The following is an 18,600-nucleotide window of genomic DNA, read 5'->3' on the forward strand; positions in this document are numbered from 1 at the left end:
CGACGCGACCGGCCGGGGCGGGGCCTGGCTGCGGACGCGAGGGGCGGGGCCGGGGTCCGCTCCGCCCCCGCGCAGGCCCCACCCCGCGCCCGCCGCCGCGCAGGGCGGGGGCGGGGCCCGTCGGCAGCAGGCCCCGCCCCCGCGGTGAATATTGATGCGGCGCGCGTCGGCGTCGCCCTCCTCCCATTGAGCGAGGCTGTGTCGCGTGGCCCGGCGTCGGCGTGACGGTTGGACGCGGGCGCGGCACTGCGGGTCCCGATTGCTGCAGCCGCTTGTCAGTGTGATGAAGATTGGCACCCAGGTAAGCTGTCACTCAACCGCTCCGCCGCCGCCGCCGCCGCTCTCGCCGCCGCCGTCCCTATCAATCACACCGGCCGCGGCGGCCACTGCCGCACCGCTGCGCCGCCTCGGGTCGGGCGGGCGGCGCCCGGGCCCGCACTGGCCCCGCCGCCCGGGGCTGGGGGCGGGCGCGGGGGAGGGGAGCGCGGCCGGGGGAGGGGGCGCAGTCCGCCCGCGGCGCGGGGGCGCGCCCGGCCTGTTTTCCTCTGTGGGCTCAGGGACGCGGAAATTTCTGGAAGGCGCCGCGGCCGCCGCGCAGGGCCCGCTCGAGGCGCGCGCGGCTAACCGTCCCTTTCGGAGTGCGGCGCGCGCCCCTGCGCGGGCGGCGGGGGTGGCGGGGGCGCGCCGAGCCGCGGGCCGGGTGCGGGCGGGGGCGCGCGGGCCGGGGCGGGCCGAGGGTCGGAGCGGGTGTGGCGGGCCGGGCCCGGCCCGGGGACGCGGCGGAAGATGGCGGCGGGGTCCCGGTGCGGGGTCCCGGTGCGGTGCGGGGTGGCGCGGCGAGGTCCCGGTGCGGTGCGGGGTGGCGCGGCGAGGTCCCGGCCGGTGCTGGGTGGCGGGTCCCGGGCCGCGGCGCGGGGTCGGGCGGGGCGGGCGGGTCGCGGTGTCGGGCGGCGCGGGGCCCGGGCGCGGCGGAGGGGTCCCGCGGGCGGCCGGTGGGGGTTCCGGGAGGGGTTCCAGTGTGCGCTAGACACAGCCCGTCCGAGTAGCTCCTGGGGAAGAGTTTGGCACGGGTGTCCCCGCGGTGGACCGCACGTTCCTTGTGAGAGAACTCGCCTGCTGGGTTCCGCGGTGCCCTGCGATGCCCGGCTTGGAGAGTGGCCCCGGAGCGACCGCCGGGCCCCGCCGAGGACGCTCGGATCCTCTACCCCGTAGACGGTGCTGCGCGTAGAGCGGTACGAGCCGGGAGCGGCGCCTGCACTTCGCTAAATTGATGGCCGACTTGGAGCAGTTCAAGATGGATTTGTCATAGACCAGGGGCTCTAACGTCATCATTTAGGTAGCTTGTGAGAGTGGCTTATTGTAAAAGTCACCGATTTTTCCTGAAGATGTTGGTACTTTTCGTCAAAGGATAGAAGAAAACCCCAGCTTTAGGCCTCATCTCATGATGCTGAAAAAAGGAGTGTTCTGTTGGTAATATAAAGATGAGTTTAAGTGAACTGCCAACGTGTTTGCCAGTACAATTACTGGCGATGCGGTTGAATCTGGTTGACTTGGAAGGTGGCACACTGACTCTCATCTTCTTCATCTCTTGTTCTTTAATGTATTTAGAGTGGAGAGTGATGTGTGGATCATCTAGCTGCAATAGTTGATGGATCTAAAATGTACCCTTGTGTTAGGTACCACTGCTCACAATTCCTATGGATGCACTGCTTTCTTAGCCGGCCAGTTGAAGTATTGAAAAGTTAAGTGTGCTTTAAAACTGAGTAAACTTGTCCCGTGGAGGATGGCCAGTTCTAAAGATTAACAATCTCTGTTTATAATTTTAAGTGTCAGCGAGTTACCTGGTTAATGATCTGAGGTTCCTGTTCTCTAGCTTACATTTAGTTACATTTCTGTGACAGTGTAACCTAATTTTAGGGAAGTCCTAATTGTGAGTAGCAGAAATGGTCGTTACTTGAGTAGTAACATTTCTGTTTACAATTTTCATTTTTGTTTCTAATTGTTAACTGTCTGAAACTTTAAAAGAAAAGCCTGAAGGTGAGAAAGTGATGCAGAGTGTAGACCTCAGGGACCTTGACTCTCCCAGGCCAAAATAAAAATTTCAAGAATAGAACCAATGATTTTGAAATAGTCATCAAAACATTGAACCAAATTATTGATAGAGTCCAATCTGAGCCTTCTGTTAACACAGTACATCACCCATCAGTGGCTCTGGTAAGTCTTTTGGAGTAGTAGTGAGATTTCCCTGATAACCTGTGCTTTGTGAACATGTCTGTCACTGACCTGCTGAAACTCCAGGGCTTATTATCTGCTTTCATCATTGAAGAAGTGCTAAATTTCAGCTAGAAGTTATTGCAGATAAATATTTTTCCCCTTAGGTTCACATAGCAAGTTCTTCAATAGAAGTTCATGAACGCTGAGCCCCTCCTTTATTAGGACTATGGATGGATGTGTTCTTTTTCCCACTTCCTGACACAGTTTTGTTGATGGCAGAGGTGACTAGGAATTCAAATAGCAGGGCAAGGGAAACAGCTTAGCTGTGTAGGCTCATGGTGAGGCAAGTCTGTGAGGGTGAGAGAAGTAGCCACGGCTGCAGGAAAGGCTATCTCCCACTGGTTGTACTGACTGAGCAGCTGTTATGGGTCTGTCCTCAGCTGTTTTAAGAAGAAATGTAAAGTGGATGTATGGTGTGCAAAAAGTTCAGTCTGGAGATGGATGAACATTTGAGGACTAGAAGGCATGGTCATTTGTTGAGAAGTGTCTGTAGGTCTGGCCACCAAAGGTGGCCAAGTGTCCTGCAGATGAGAGTGAGTGCCAGTTACCTAGCTTGCTGCCTGCACTCTGCAGGTAGGTGTTAGACTTTGTCAGTCGCTGCCAGTTTATTGTTTCTGAAAAATTCACAAAGAGAGCAAGCAGTGTGATATTATAGCAAATAAGTTGTTAAATCTGTATTTAAAAACTGTTGTTCCTTTGAAGCTGTGTGAGTCTAAGGACATGCCTTAGGGACTTGCGAAGAAGATGGAGCAGCCTCTTAATTCTAAGAAATTTTTGGGATAAAGGTCTACAGCTTAATCTTGAAAACTGCCAATCTGCCAGGTTGAGAGACTGAGGGTCTGTGAACTAGTACAGCATTTGGATTTATTGTGCCAGGGGTGTTGCTTGGTGGCAGAGTGCATGCTCAGCAGGCGCAAAGCCCCAGATTTGATCCCTGCATTTACACATACATACTCAAATGGGATTCATTTTACCATCTGAGGCCTTTCCCTAAAATGATATGGGGTGATCATGCTGACAGGGCAAGCCATGAGGCTGTACCTTTCTTCCCTCCTTGGGTTAAGCTGCTCAGCATGAATTGTTAGTGTCCCTGCCTGAGGGAGATTATTTGTGCCCAGGATGATATTGCTACTCTAAAGGTCTGTGTTCCTTAGCTTATCCTCTAGCAAGCATAAAGCTGTCTCTAGGTGAGGCTGCAGAGGGAGGTCTGCTGTGGTCACCAGGAGTAAGCATAAAGAAATCTAGTGGGACCCCTGGAATCAACATATTGCTGAATGTCTGGGCAAGTGGAGCCATGGTTCAGCTCTGTGTTAGCTTTTCATCACTGTGACCAAAATACCTTACGACAACTTAGAGGTGGAAAAGTATTTGGGGTTCACAGTTTCAGAGGTTCAGTCCATGGTTGGCAAATTCCTTTGCCCCGGACCTGAGGTGAGGCAGACCTTATGGTGAAAGAGTGTGGGAGGCAAGCTGCTTAACTCTTGACAGCCAGGAAACAGAGTTGTGGGGTGGGGAGAAGATATGCTAGGGACAAAATATAAACCCCAAAGGCACACCCCTACTTCCTCAAGCCATGTACCACCTATCTATAGTTGCCACCCTATTAGTCCATTCAAATTATTAATCCACCAGATAGATTAATCCACCAAAAGGATTAATCCACTGTTAGATTACAGCTTTCATAATTTAATCATTTCTCTGCTGAACATTCCTGCATTAACACAGCAGGAGCTTTGGGGAACACCTTATACAAGTCATAATAGGCTCTGATGGGATCCACCTGCCCACCAGGGATCTTGGCTGCCTTCAGGAAATTAGACTATTACGCTCAGCTCTGTCCTCCTTTCTGCACACTTGACTTCCTCTAGCTTGGGCCCCACCCAGCTCTACCTTGCAGCCTCTCAGTCCCCAGTGCTACCTGTCTGATCCTCTTCCCTTTCCCAGCACACCTCAGAGAGAGACTGACCAAGCTCTTTTCTCTAACACCCCACACTCGGGCGCTGACCTGTGAGCAGGGGGCTGCCTGGTGCAGTGAGGAATGTTGGGCTTCTGCATCTGCACAGTGCCCCTCCTTACAACAGGGCCTACAGTTGGGGTGGGTCGCTCAGGTTGTGGATTGCTAGGTACCATGATTGCAATTTCTAAAACAGTCTGATCAGATTTGTGCAAAAATAATGCCTTTATGAGAGCTTAGTAGACTCTCAATATATTTAGTTATATCTTCTCCAAGATGTCTTATTAAGATTTGCATTTTTGTGTGTGTGCTAGAAGAAATTAAGGTTATAACTATAGGAAAAAGGAAAATTATAAACATTAAATTGTCAAACTTCACATTTAAAAAAATTCAGTTATATGTTTATGGGTACTTTCCCCAAACTTTTATTGTAGAGCTCTATTTGTATAGTTATATATACAGATTTTACTGTCTTAATTAATTTTAAGTGCACTGCTCAATGGCATTTAGTTCATTCATGTTCTGCATCCATCTACCTCCAGAACTGTTTTCATCTTCTTAAACTGAAACTCCTCATGGTTAAACAAACTCCTCTTTCACCCTCTCCCCAGCCCCTTGGCAACCACCATTCTACTGTCTCTCGGAATTTGCCTGTTGTAGGTACTTCAGATAAGTGTAATCACATAATACTTGTCTTTTTGTGATTAACTGTTTCATTTAGCAAATGTTCATCCATATTTCAGCATGTGTCAGAATTTCCACATTTTTAAAAGCTGACCAATCTTCCATTATATGTACCACATTTTGTTTATTCATCCATTTTCTGGGTACTTGAGTTCTTTCACTGTTTGGTTATTGTGAATAATGTGGCTACAAACACAGGTGTGCAAATAACTAAGTTCCTCTGGGTGTAGATCAAGAATTAGAATTCTATATCATATATTAGTTCTATGTTTAACTTATTCCCTGCCGTGCCCTCCCCACACCCTCCCACCCCCAGTACTGGGGATTGAACCCAGGGTGCTCTACCACTGAGCTCCATCCCCACCCCTTTTTATTTTATTTCAAGACTGGGTCTTGCTAAGTTGCTGAGGCTGGCCTTGAACTTGGCTTTCTTACCTCAGTCTCCTGAGTTGCCAGAATTACAGGTATGTGCCACTACACATTGCTCTATTTAATTTTTTGAGGAACTACCATACTGTTTTCCTATAGTGTTTGTTCCATTTTATATTCTTATCAACAATGCATGGAGGTTCCAGTTTGTTCAGATCCTTGACATCACCATTACCATCATCATCATCATCATCATTTATGGTGCTTGTGGTCAAACCTAGGTCTCCTGCAGTCTAGGCAGGTGATCTACTATTGAGCTATATCCCCAGCTCCAATTTTCTATTTTTTGATAGTAGCCATCCTAGTGGGTATGAAATTGTTTTGATTTGCATTTCCCTATGATCAGTGTGATGTTGAGCATCAAGTCCTTTGTCCATTTTTGAGGCCAGTGGTTTATGTGCATACATTTTGCAAATTGATCTGTTAAGGTATTTCATGTTGTATTACTAGTCCACGTTATGTTTTTCTGTGTATATTTACATAAATATTTCTCATTAAACATTTAAGATCTTAACAATTTTGCAATTTTTTTATGTATGTGTATACACACACATATATTTTATTTATAGTCATGTCCAGTATCTCAAAGTCTTTAGCATTTAGGTTTTTTTACATTGTCTGTTTTGCCATCTGAAAGCTGACTTGCTGCTAGTCAGGTTGAAAGGGAGTGTGAACCTGAAGGGCAGCAACTGCTGGAAAGAGGGCCCGATAGGGCCATTTCTGCACTACTGCATCCCTGAGCACAGGCAATGCAATGGGAGAAAGACTGCCTTTGGGAAAGGGTTCCTTGATTGAAAGGTTAAGGTTCCTATTTTCTTTCCTTTTTGGTGGTGGGGATTGAACTTAGGGCTTCATGCCTGCTAAGCACGTGCTGTACCACTGAGCCATATCCCCAGCTCCCTAGTTCTCATAAAAAACTCATGCATTAATCCTTAATAATTAGGACGTATGAAAGTGTTGCATGCCAGTTTGTAATGATGTGAGAGTCAAGTTTTGATGTGAATGTAAATTTACCATAATAGGTGTCATCTAAAACAAATTATAAAACCAATAAAATGTTTTTGTTAAATTTTGCTTTGTCTTCACTGGACATATATGGACTTTTGGATTAGAGATACTTTTTTTGTACAAGTTTTCAAACAATTTAGTATCTGTGATTTTATTTGGTATTAAATTTCAGGTGGGACCTCTCCAAGCCTTGTTTGAAAAATAAAATGATTTCTTGGCAAATGTTTTTCCTTGAATGAATTATTTGATTGAACATCTCTCTGGGGTGGGAAATGAAGGGCTTTTGTCTTTTGAACCCTGATTGGCAAAAACTTGTAAAAGACATGAAAACTCCCTGAACTGTAATGATGGATAATTAATGTCCCGAAAGATAGGTTAGAGAAGGTGTCCTTTATGAGTATGGAATTTGGGCAATTTTCTTGGTGCCTTGATAGTTTCTGTAGGTTTGTTAATAGACAGTTTGGAAAAAGATCATCAATTAAGTGTTTTAGGGAAAAATAGTGAGAAAAAAAATCTAGAGAAGTAGCCCCAGAACTCTTGCCCTTGTTTCTAGTCCTTTTCTGGTTCCATAACTATCTGACTTAATAATGCCTTTGATCTCTGCAGATACTAGAACTGAGCAACCCTAGAATCTCCAGTCCTTCTGTGTTGAGATTTTGCCTGCTGGCTTTCAACAGCAGCAGGGAGGTGCACTGCTAGAGTGGTAGTCCTTCCCTGGGTGTGGCAGCTGGAGAGGGGCACAGATGCTTGGACTTATCAGGTGGCAATGCTGACTATTGCAGTGCATGAGATATGTCATCAGAATGAGTAGAGAGCCTTTCCAAAGGGCTGAAAGAAGTCCATTTGATGGTTTTTTTTTTTGTTTTTTTTTTTTTTTTTTTTAAGACTTGTTTTTAAATAGCCATACTTGAGGCCAGGGATTGGCAGATGGCAGGCCTGTGGATTCAATCTCGGTGCTCTCTGGTTTTATATGCTTACAGCTGAGAATGGCTCATATGTTTTTAAAGAGCTATAAAGAAAGAGAAAGAATATGTAATAGAAGTAGTATGTGGTCCACAAACTTACAATACTCACTATCTAGCTCTTTTAGAACTAGTTCTCAGGACTACTCCATGCCCCACCCCTACCCTGGCCATAGATCTCAATGGAAATACATCAAAGTTGTCTGGATCGAAATGAAATCAAATAGCATTATTGTTGGGGAAATATGAATTAACTAATGAGGAATAGGCAAGATGTTTCCCCTCACTGGACTCCTGACTTTTTTATGGTGGGTTTATAGGTCATCTGTAAAAAGAGAGCATAAAGAAATAGCCCTTAAATCATTTAGGATCATAAAAGTACATGTTACTAGGTGCTAGGACTTGACTCCAGAACTCTGCCTTAGTGACCAGTTCCCTTTGAGCATGGGAACACTTTGCTTATGTGTAGTTGATGATACACAGTTATGGAAACCAGTTGGGATGGGGTGTTCCTATTGATTTGGGGTGGTATGAAAATAACTACTAGATGCCTGAAGATCGGATGTGTAACTCCCAAAGTGCAGAGGGGGAAAATACAACAAAGAAAAACTTTAACAAAAGACACTAAAGGGAAAAATCCCAAGGAAGCATGCTTAGGATATTTTTTAGAAAACAAAACTAAGATGATGTGGATATGCCAGATATATCAGGAACCACAGCTAATGTTGAAAGGGTAAATCTCAGGTGATAAAACTCCAGATTTAGTACAAAAAAGACATCTAGCCAAGTTTTCTACACAAGTCAGACATCTAAAACTAACAAGTAGAAGAGAAATAAGGGATGGAGAACTGTATCAGTGCAATGAGAAAAGGAGCACTGTCACCATCAGACGAGGCTGAGGTCATGCACAGGAGGGAGGAGCAGTCGAGGGTTATTAACGTCATAACGGAGCCCTCACTGCACGGTTGATCCTGATGGGACGGGGGCTTGACAGCTCTGCACACAGGGAGGGACTTCCGTAACCCAGGGTCGAAATGGAGTTCTCAGCCTGGTACCAGGAACATGGGCCACATCACGCTCCATCGAGATCGCCCTCAGAGTAATCTCCAGAAATGCTTCCATCTGAGAACTGCTGATATGAGGGATTTAAGTAATATTAATATGGTGGCTATGTGGAACTAATGGACATATGCAGAAATTTGTGCCCAATAAACATAAAATGTCGATTCTCATCAGTCTCAGAAGACACTGAACAAAATCGGCTGTATTTTAGGCCATAAAGAAAAATTATCCCAAGTTTTCAAAAGTAAATCCTGCAGGTCAGAATCTCAGACTGCAGTGACACAAGCTGTTTGGAATTTCAGAGTAAAAGGATAGCTTGCAGGGTGCGGTGGCCATGCCTATTAAGAGACTTGGAGTCTGAGGCAGGCTGGCAACTTAGCAAGATCCTGTCTCAATAATTGAAAAGGGGCTGAGGATGTAGCCCAGTGGTAGAGCACACCTGGCTTCAATCCCCAGTACCACAAAGAGTGAACAGACATCTAAAGGTGTCTATTCTACCTGGACATTTTAAGATCTGTCTATCTCTGGATTGAGAGGGAACTATCACAAACTGTTTTCTGACTATAAGTGGATGACAGTAAAGGTTTTATATCCTGACCAGTGGGGTGAGGCACAAACCGCTTTCAGGAGAAAGAAACTCTAGAGCCTAGAGTGCATTTATTAGAGAACAAGAAAGTAAGTGAATTGAGTGTTCAGCATAAAACACTAGAAAAATAAAATCACCCCCAAAAGAAGATAGGCAAATAGATGAAGAAGGAGCAAGGACACAGTATTTTTAAAGGAATGTAATGGCAGATTGGAAGGTACACGTAAGAACGTGCCGTGTATGGGCTGGGGCTGGGGCTCAGCGGTAGACCGTTCACCTAGCACCACATAAAAATAAAATAAAGGTATTGTGTCCAACTACAACTAAAAATCAAAATATATAAAAAAGAAGTGCCTTGTACAGTTTGATGACTTAAGGAGTTCTGGGTAGTTTATGACTGGGCTATAATTAGAGTTGACCTTGAGGTAGAACACCTGTATAGACCAGAAGTTTGAGACAGAATTGAGAAGGGGTTCAAGACGTAGCTCCTCCAGAAGTCTCTAGGCACAGATGGGTGAGTGAGATTGAATTTTCATGAAACAGGTAATTCCTGTGTTGTACAGATTGTAGCAAGGATTTGCTAAACCAAAAATCTTGAGTACCTGCTAAATTTGAGCACCCCACATTGTGATAGTGGCTGGGTATAATGGTAAACAAAAACAGGGATAAGGTTTCTGCCTGGTCAGAGATCCCTCAGAATAATGGTTGTTCATAGCTGTGCTGAGGACTAAAAGGGAGGCCAGTTTGCAGTGAGCTGTGGGTCAGAGGTCAAGGGTGTTTCCTCCTTGGGATGGGGGGAGTGAAGCCATTCCAGAGAGAGGTGGGAGCTGGAGCTCAGAGGGACCCCAAGAGGCTGGTGTGACTATGGTGCCGAAGGGGCTGCTATTCCTGCATAGGGGACTGGCTAGGTAGACAGTGGTCAGTTTAGGGGCAGCTGAGCTCGCTGCAGCTCTAAGCAGGTGTGAAGGTGATCTCCACCTGCCAAGAGGCATCCATCCATAGGCCAGGTGAGGAGCTCAAGGCCAGGGTGTGAGGACTATGCCCTTTACCTAGAGGCCCCAGGCCAGTCAACACAAGGTCCTTGCAGAGGAGGCAGCTGGGGTGGTTTTCCTCCTTCCCACTGTAGGATTACTGCTGGGTCCCCTGGAATCAAGAATAGCAAGGAAAAGGCACACAATTTATTTGATCTAAGTTTTGTGTGACATGGGAACCTTCTCAAGGAAATGAGGACCCAGCGGAGTGTTTAAACCTGAGTGTTTTGGGCTAAGTTTGATTAAGAGTGGGAAGCTGTGGAGAAACACGAGAGGACCAAGGGACTCAATTGTGATCCACTGGGTAAACTGAGCAGGGGCAGTGTACCCAGGTTCCTCTCTGTGTCCCTGCTGTGGGGATAAGGCTGTGCTCTTCCTCCAGTTTAGGCAGGGCACCACTCACTGCCCTAGGGGAGACGTGGGGAGGACAGTCAGTAGACTCCCTTGCGTGCATTTTCTCAAATTGCTCAGCTTAAAAAAGTCAATATGCTAGGGTGCCACATTTAGGATAGCATAGCATGTCCTGAGCTCTATCAAAGCCATATGATATTTATGTATGGTTCTTTTTTTTTAATATTTATTTATTTATTTTTAGTTGTACTTGGACACAATACTTTTATTTTATTTATTTTTACGTGGTGCTGAGAATCGAACCCAGGGCCTTGCATATGCTAGGTGAGCACTCTACCTCTGAGCCACAACTCCAGCCCTATGTATGTATGGTTCTTTAAAAATCAGAACAAAAAGAACCTAGGCAGTTTTTTAGTACTTATATTTTTAGTAATAATGTTTGTTTTAGTTTGAAACTATATATCATACGATAAATCATTATGTTGCTGTCATTAGGAAATAAGAGTTCAAGGTTGGGAGAAAAGACATACAGATATGAAGTTGAAGCAAGAAAATAAATACCCTGTAATCCCAAGTTTGAATTGGAGATATCAGTGTTAACTAATTTTAAAGAATTTTTTATGAGAAATATTTTCTGTCTCTGTTCACTAGAAGCTACTCTAAAGGGGGATATGCTTGGGAATAGTGGCCACCCAGTAGCAAGGAGATTAAATTTATCCACTAAGCCACATCCCCAGCCCTTTTTATTTCTTATTTTGAGACAGGGTCTTGGTAAGTTGTTTAGGGCCTTGTTAAGTTGCTGAGGCTGGCCTTGTACTTGAGATTGTCCTGTCTCAGCCTCCTGAGATGCTAGGATTACAGGTGTGCGCCACTGTGCCCAACAAGGGACAGAATCTTTAACAAGCATTTTCTCAAGTTTGGCAGTTGATGGCTATAAGCTGGAAGATGAGTGGGCATGTTGAACAGAGCAACTACCTGTAGATGCTCCACGCGACTTGAGTTTCTCACAGCCTTGGGATCCTTCTTAAGCATTTGGGAATTCCTCAGGGCTTGGGGTATTCCTCAGGGCTTGGGGTCTCCCTCACAGCCTTGGGGGTCTGCATCATAGCCTGGGGATCTCCCTCACAGCCAAGGGGGTCTCCCTCCCAGCCAAGGGGGTCTCCCTTATAGCCTGGGGGTCTCCTTCACAGCCTGGGGGGTCTCCTTCACAGCATGGGGGTCTCCCTCCCAGCCTGGGGGTCTCCCTCCCAGCCTGGGGGTCTTCCTCATAGTCAAGGGCTCTCCCTTACAGCCTGGGGGTCTCCCTCACAGCCTAGTGGGTCTTCCTCACAGCCTAGGGGTCTTCCTTACAGCCAGGGGGTCTTCCTCATAGCCTGGGGGTCTCTCTCACAGCCTGGGGGTCTCCCTGACAGCCTGGGGGTCTCTCTCACAGCCTGGGGGGTCTTCCTCATAGTCAAGGGCTCTCCCTTATAGCCTGAGGGTCTCTCTCACCATCTGGGGGTCTCCCTCACAGCCTAGGGGTCTTCCTCACAGCCTGGGGGTCTTCCTCAAAGCATGGGGGTCTCCTCATAACCAAGGGGTCTCCCTCATAGCCAAGGGGTCTCCCTGACAGCCTAGGGGTCTCCCTCACAGCCTGGGGTCTTCCTTACAGCCCTGGTCTACCTCACAGCATTCTGGGCCTGCTGGCCACTCGATGCCCTCCTCACACTGTACGGCCTGCGTGTGGTCAGCCTTCTTTCCAGGGGTCAAGAAGTGAGTCCTCTTGCTAATAAGGAGCTGCATCCCCATGTGGCCCAGGCTGGAGTCTTGGCTTGGCCTGGCTTCTGCCGTAGCTGAGTGCCACTGAGCTGGTTTGGAGGAGTGATGTCCTCCAGGGTTCCCACATTGACGACTTGGTGCTCAGTGCATCTGGGCTCCTGGTGAGTCTTTGGGAATCATTGGATTGTGTGGATTCTGATCCCCTGGATGGAGTGCCGGAGAAAGGGGGCCTATACAGTAGGCACTCCAACACAGCTCTCCCCCTGCTCCCCTCCTCCACTCCCTTCACTAAGCCCCCTTCTCCTGACACAGGACACGAAGATGTGGCCTCTTGGGAAACTCCTCTCTGAGTCTGTCATCCACATGAGCTGTGTCACCAACACTGTGCTGGAGGCCTTTGAGACACGTTCCTTCCGAGCCTCAGGAGTTCACTTCTCGGGCGCCTGTGCTGTGCACAGCCGAGGCTAGGACATGGCCGGTATCCATGATTAAAGAGAGGAAGTGGGCCTGGCCTGCTTGGTGCAGGTGCAGACAGCACCAGACCTGTCTCACCAGAGCCTTAGTTGTGCTGGAATTGGTTGCATTCAATGGGATTTTTTTCTAGGGGATGGGGTAGACTGGGGATTGAACTCAGGGCACTTGACCACTGAGCCCCATCCCCAGCCCTGTTTTGTATTTTATTTACAGACAGGGTCTCACTGAGTTGCTTACTGCCTTGGCATTGCTGAGGCTGGCTTTGAACTTGTGATCCTCCTGCCTCAGCCTACCAAACTGCTGGGTCAATGGGATTTTTTGTAAAAACAAAAATTTCAAAGTTGTGTGTATTTTAAATACTTATAAAAGCTCTCCCAAGTCCAGTGTCTCATTTCTTCAGTTCTCTTGACTTTTTCTCTGTTCTTATGCTATTACTCACTCTTTTTTGTTGTTACTATGGTCTTATGTTTTGAAATCTGTTTTTTTTTAAACTGTTTTTTTTAGCAATTTATCTACTCATGGATCTTTGCTCTGTTTACATTTGAGAATAGTTGGAGTTTGTCAAATACAACAGGATTTTTGGGGTAGGGGAGCAGTGCTAGGATGGAGCCAGGTTCCTGGGCATCTTAGGCCAGGACTCTTAGCTCTGAGCTAGGCCCTGAGCCCAGCAGCAGGAGTGTTGATGGGGATCACATCTGCATGGCTTACAGATGATGATATCTACTGAGAAAAACCAGCGGAATGTCCACCTACTGTTAGGATTAAAGGAGAGTCCAGCAAAATTGACACTGCCAAAAAGTGACATATCTCATTAGTAACCCATCAAAAAGTGTCATCTCACTGAGGTACTTAAGACAGCCACAAGAAAACCCATAGGTGTTGAGGGACTGAGCATCTCGAAGGCCTCCCTACAGAAGACCTCGGACTTCACAAGGGGAGGTGGTGGCCCTGAGTAACAGAGAGGACTCTGCGCTCTTGGGGAAGCCGACTGGGGTCAAAGACGCCTCTTCTCCCCATGACCCATAAGTAAGTCTGCAGTGATGCTGTTTCTTGAAGCAGGGACTGCGTCTGTCTGCTGCTCCACGTCAGCACTAGGATGGACCCTGGCAAGGAGAGAGCTGCAAGAGAGCGGTGGCGCTGACGAGGGCACAGACATGCTCGTGGGGCTACGCACCTGCCTTTCACTTGCAGGCCACCACTTGCTTCTTGGTGCCGCCTGGGGTCTGGCCCTCGCGTGTCAAGATGGCGTGACGATGGTCATTGCTGACTTCACTGTTCCCCCGAGGAGGGGGTCTGCAGGCTCTGGTTCCATTCTTTATTACTGTGAATTAAAAGGTATCTGGCATCCAGCTTTTCTTGTCATGGTGTTTCTTGTTTTGCTTTTGGTGCTAAGGATGGAGCCCAGGGCTTCCAGTGAGCTAAGCACATGCTCTACCACCGAGCTCCACCCCAGCCCTGGCCATGATTTTTAAATGCCCTTTGGAATGAGGCTTTTAAGCACAGAAAAGATTGCTCTACTTTCAAATCAGTATTTCTTAGGGGTACACTTACAGGCCTGGTTTTTCCCTATGTTTTTATGTAGGTTTTATAAGTTTTATAATTTTTGCAAATTCAATAAGTGAACTTTTAAGATGACCTTTGAATAACAAGTTGATCATATTAGATACTCTCTTTAGAGTATCATCAGAAAATGATCACTTCCCTTTACAACTTGAACTGTTTTTTAATAGAGATTGAGAATTTTATAATATTTATTTTTTTCTTAGTTTTTGGCGGACACAACATCTTTGTTTTTTGTATGTGGTGCTGAGGATCGAACCCCGGCCGTATGCATACCAGGCGAGTGCGCTACCGCTTGAGCCACATCCCCAGCCCGAACTTTACACATTTTGAACTATAGTTTTTTTGTTTGTTTGTTTGTTTTGGTATCAGGAATTGAATTCAGGGGCACTTAACCACTGAGCCACATCCCCAGCCCTATTCTGTATTTTATTTAGAGACAGGGTCTCACTGAGTTGCTTAGTGCCTCACCATTGCTGAGGCTGGTTTTGAATTCTCGATCCTCCTGCCTCAGGCTTCCCAAGCCACTGGGATTACAGGTGTGCACCATGGTGCCCATCTTGAACTATAGTTTTAAGTTTAGTAATCCTAATTGTTTTAAAAAAAAACACCTTAGTATCTGACTAAAGAAAAGTGGATATAATAATTTGGAAATACACGTACAGTGGATCTCAATCCTCAGACTTTGTAAACCCATTTACCAGAAAGTGAGCTCTGTGGAGCCACTTCCTGGCCCTGCCCTCTGGGCACCCCCAGTTTGAGAGGAGTGCTTGTCAGTCTTATCAGCTTGGAAAAGTGAGGGGAAGTAAGCAGTCTTGGTAAGTTTCTCTCAAATCTTTTGACTGAAAAAGAGCTAATTTCTAAAATTTAGTAATACAAGTAAGTTCTCTTAGTCTTTTTTTCTATTGCTAAAACAAAGTGCCTGAGATCAGGTAATTTATGAAGAATAGAGGGGTTTCTTTGCTTACAGTTCTGAAGGTTAGGAAGTCCAGAGTGTGGCACCTGCCTCAGCTGGGCACTGGCGGGCCCTTCTTGCTGCATCATGACATGGCAGAGGGCGTCACATGGGAGATAGCAGGTGGGCCAACTTGGGTCTCTTCCTCTTCCTATAGAGTCACTGACGCCATTATGGTGCCATCTTCATGACCTCATCTAATCCTAATGGCCTCCCAAATTCCCTCTCCATATACCATGAAAATATGGATTAGGGATTACTTATAATACATGGACTTTGGGGGGACACATTCAAACCGGAGTATACCTGCAATACCAAATACATTGACTATTCTGAAACTAAAGACTAAAATGTTGAAATTGAAACCTTCCATCAGAGTTAAAGACACCACCAAGATAATTACTAAATCATTCAGACAAGTAGAGGTTCCCGTCCAAGACTCCCAGCAGGCCCCGTGGTGTAGGGATGAGCAGGGATGGGGCACTACCACGTCCAGCCTTCCCACCCCAGTTGGGCTTCATCTCTCTGGGACTTTATTGAGTCAAACCTGAGCAAAGGGCAGACCTCATGGCTGGACTAAATCAGTCTGGTCACATTTCAGTTCTGGAAAACTTGCTGTGTGCTTCCAGTTGGCCGGACTAGCATGCTTAAAAACAGTAAATGGCAGCCTGCTAGAGCCGGCCTGCATTCCACGTTTCTGTCAGCCTTGAAGGTCACGACCCCAGAGCTCTGTTCTTGGGTGGATTATGAGACGTGCAACATTTTCCATGGCTAAGCATGTAGGTGGTCAGTCTGCTTTCCAAACCAGTGCACCGTATGACCTGGGGCCAACTCCCTTGAGTTCCAGGTTTTACTTCAACTTTGCTTTAAACGTATTAATTGGCAGATGAAAAAGGACATGTCTGTATCTATATCTGTAGCACTCTTCCGCTGAATTGTATCCCCAGTCCCCCGATTCATTCATATTCTCTTTCTCTTTGGGGGTACTGGGGATTGAACCCAGGGATGCTTCACCATTGAGCTTCATCCCTAGTCCTGTTTTTTGAGTCTGGGTCTCTCTAAGTTGCTGAGATCCTCCAGTCTCCCAAATCTCTGAGATTACAGATGTGTACCACTGCACCTGGCCTCGATTGTCTCTTAATCAGAAATCAGCATTGAGTTTGTTTTTTTAAATGAGCATGAGATACTCTTTATATATGTGGTGGTGAGGATCTAACCCAGTGCCTCATACGTGCTAGGCAAGTGCGCTACAACTGAGCCACAACCCAGCCCAGCACTGGGTTTTGACGTAATGCCTGATAGAATGGTTTTTGGTGAAGGTGAGCCGGCTTTCCACCTTTGTAGGTTGGGTGCTTTTAGTCCTTTCCCAGTTAGTGATAGGTTTCACTTCATGACTCAGGTTCTGTGTTGGGTCCTGCCCTGAGTTGATGGACAGAGGTGATGGCCTGAGCTTAATTAAGATCACAGCCTCTTACAGACTAAGAAGGGGAGCTGCAGCAAGAACTGGGATTCTGCGGGAGCTGTTGGCGCCCGATTGGAGGATGGAGGAACAGGCAGCACTACTACCAAAAGGTGGTGTGTCATTCTGCTGGGGAGTGGGGTTTAGTGAGCAGTTCCACAAATGATGAACAACTTTGCAAATGGCTTTTATGAGTGGGGCCATCTTGAGTGGGAGGTGCCATCTGCAGGCACTTTCTCTCTGGCTTCTTTCTTGGTGTCTAGCAGGAGTGTTGTCCATCTTGGTGCTCTGCTCCTCTGTATTTACTCACAATATTTGTTATAAGGAGTTGCCTTTAAAAAAAAATTCTTTGCATGGTCTTCTGATGTAGGGAGAACACATACTTTCAGAGCTTTTGACACAAATTTCAAAATTTTGCTTTAGAATATTTTAATAACTATATCAAATTTATAAAATTTTTTAAATATTTATTTTTTAGTTATAGTTGGACACAACATCTTTATTTATTTACTTTTATGTGGTGCTGAGAATTGAACCCAGGGCCTTGTACATGCTAGGCGAGCACTCTACCACTGAGCTATAATCCCAGCCCCAAATTTAGAAATTTTTAACCAGTTTTAAAAGAGAGGATCACAAATATTTAAGCTTTAGAAATAAAATTCTGACTTTCCCTTAATATTTATTATGAACATTTGGAAACAAAACGTTGAAAGAGAAGAAGTGTGATTCCCTGCCACCTGGAGTCCACCGTGGTTGATGTCTGGCCCAAGTGTACTTAGTTATGTGTGTATTTTTGTTGACCCAGATGAAATAAGTTGTGGCTATCATAACCTAAATCGACATGCCTCAGCCCAACCTCTCAGAGTTAGAGGATCATGCAGTGAGCACACAGCATTATCAAACTGTCAAGGTAACACTCACTCTCTAATACCGACTTTATTTCATATCTCCCCAAATGTCCTTAAATTGTCTTTTACAGCATTTTCCTCTCCTTCCTTTTCTTTTGTTATGGTGGGTTGTGTGTGTTTGGATTTTTGAGACAGGGTCTTATTATGTTGCCCAGACTGTTGTCCAACTTCTGGACTCAAGTGATCCTCCCTCAGCCTCCTATTAGCAGGGACAGGAGGCATGCACCACTGTTTCTGGTCAGCTTTTGTTTTGTTTCTTTAGTTTCTTTTAACCCCAGACACTTCCCATACCTTTTATAGAATTTTAAACTTTAAAAAGCTCTGTTTTGAATTTCAGACACACAAAGAAGTCGCAGAAATCATACAAAGATTTCCTGTATGCTTTCTCCAAATTGCAGCGTTACCAAACTCTAGCTTTATTGTGCTTGCTTTCTCCATCTCTGATATTCTCTCTCTCTGTATAAACACACTTTGTCTCTCCCTCTCCAACATTTGAGAAAGTAAGGCACAGGCATGATGCCCGTCTTGGCTACATACTTGACCATGCATCCCCAAACCAGAAGACTCCACTAACTGACCCTAGTACGGTGGTCAGGTAAGGAAAGTAGCACTAATACAGTACTAAAATCCACTCTGACTTTGGGGATTCTGCCATTTGTTTTACTAATGAGCTTTACAGAAAGAAAAGGACATTGGGGGCCCAGACCCAGTTCAGAGTCACACTGTGGTGGTATTTCTCTCTGACCTTTTGTGATCTTGACTTCTCAGGCCCCTGGCTGTCTACTTTGTAAAATGCCCTTGCTTTCATCAGCTTCTTCACTGCCACGATCAACAGACCTGACAAGAACAGTTTAAGGCAGAATACATCAGACACTAGAAAGGCAATATGTCAATCAATGGAAGGGAAACTGATGTGATACAGCAATTTGTATACGGGGTAAAAGCGGGAGTTCATAATCCACTTGAATCAACCGTGTAATATGATGTATTAAGAACTATGTAATGTTATGAACGACCAATAAAAAAAAAAAGAAAAAAGAAATCAATAAAAAAAAAAAAAAAGAACAGTTTAAGGAGGAAAAGTACTTGGGGCCTGAGGAGGTGAGATGGATGTGGTGGAGGAAGGCAGTGAAGACAGGGTGCTG

At 46.1% G+C, this 18,600-nt stretch overlaps 1 protein-coding gene across 2 annotated transcripts in view; it reads left to right on the forward strand.

The window, feature by feature from the left end:
* The first annotated feature begins 222 nt into the window (after positions 1 to 222).
* The window catches only part of Pknox1 (PBX/knotted 1 homeobox 1), a 55,695-nt gene continuing 37,317 nt past the window's right edge, over positions 223 to 18,600 (forward strand). For both annotated transcript variants that reach the window (XM_026410074.2, XM_077795061.1), the window contains exon 1: positions 223 to 301. The gene's annotated coding sequence lies outside the window, so the exon portion shown is untranslated. The remainder of the gene's footprint in view (positions 302 to 18,600) is intronic.

The sequence above is a fragment of the Urocitellus parryii genome, chromosome 2 (genome assembly GCF_045843805.1).
Source record: "Urocitellus parryii isolate mUroPar1 chromosome 2, mUroPar1.hap1, whole genome shotgun sequence".
Lineage (NCBI taxonomy): Eukaryota > Metazoa > Chordata > Mammalia > Rodentia > Sciuridae > Urocitellus > Urocitellus parryii.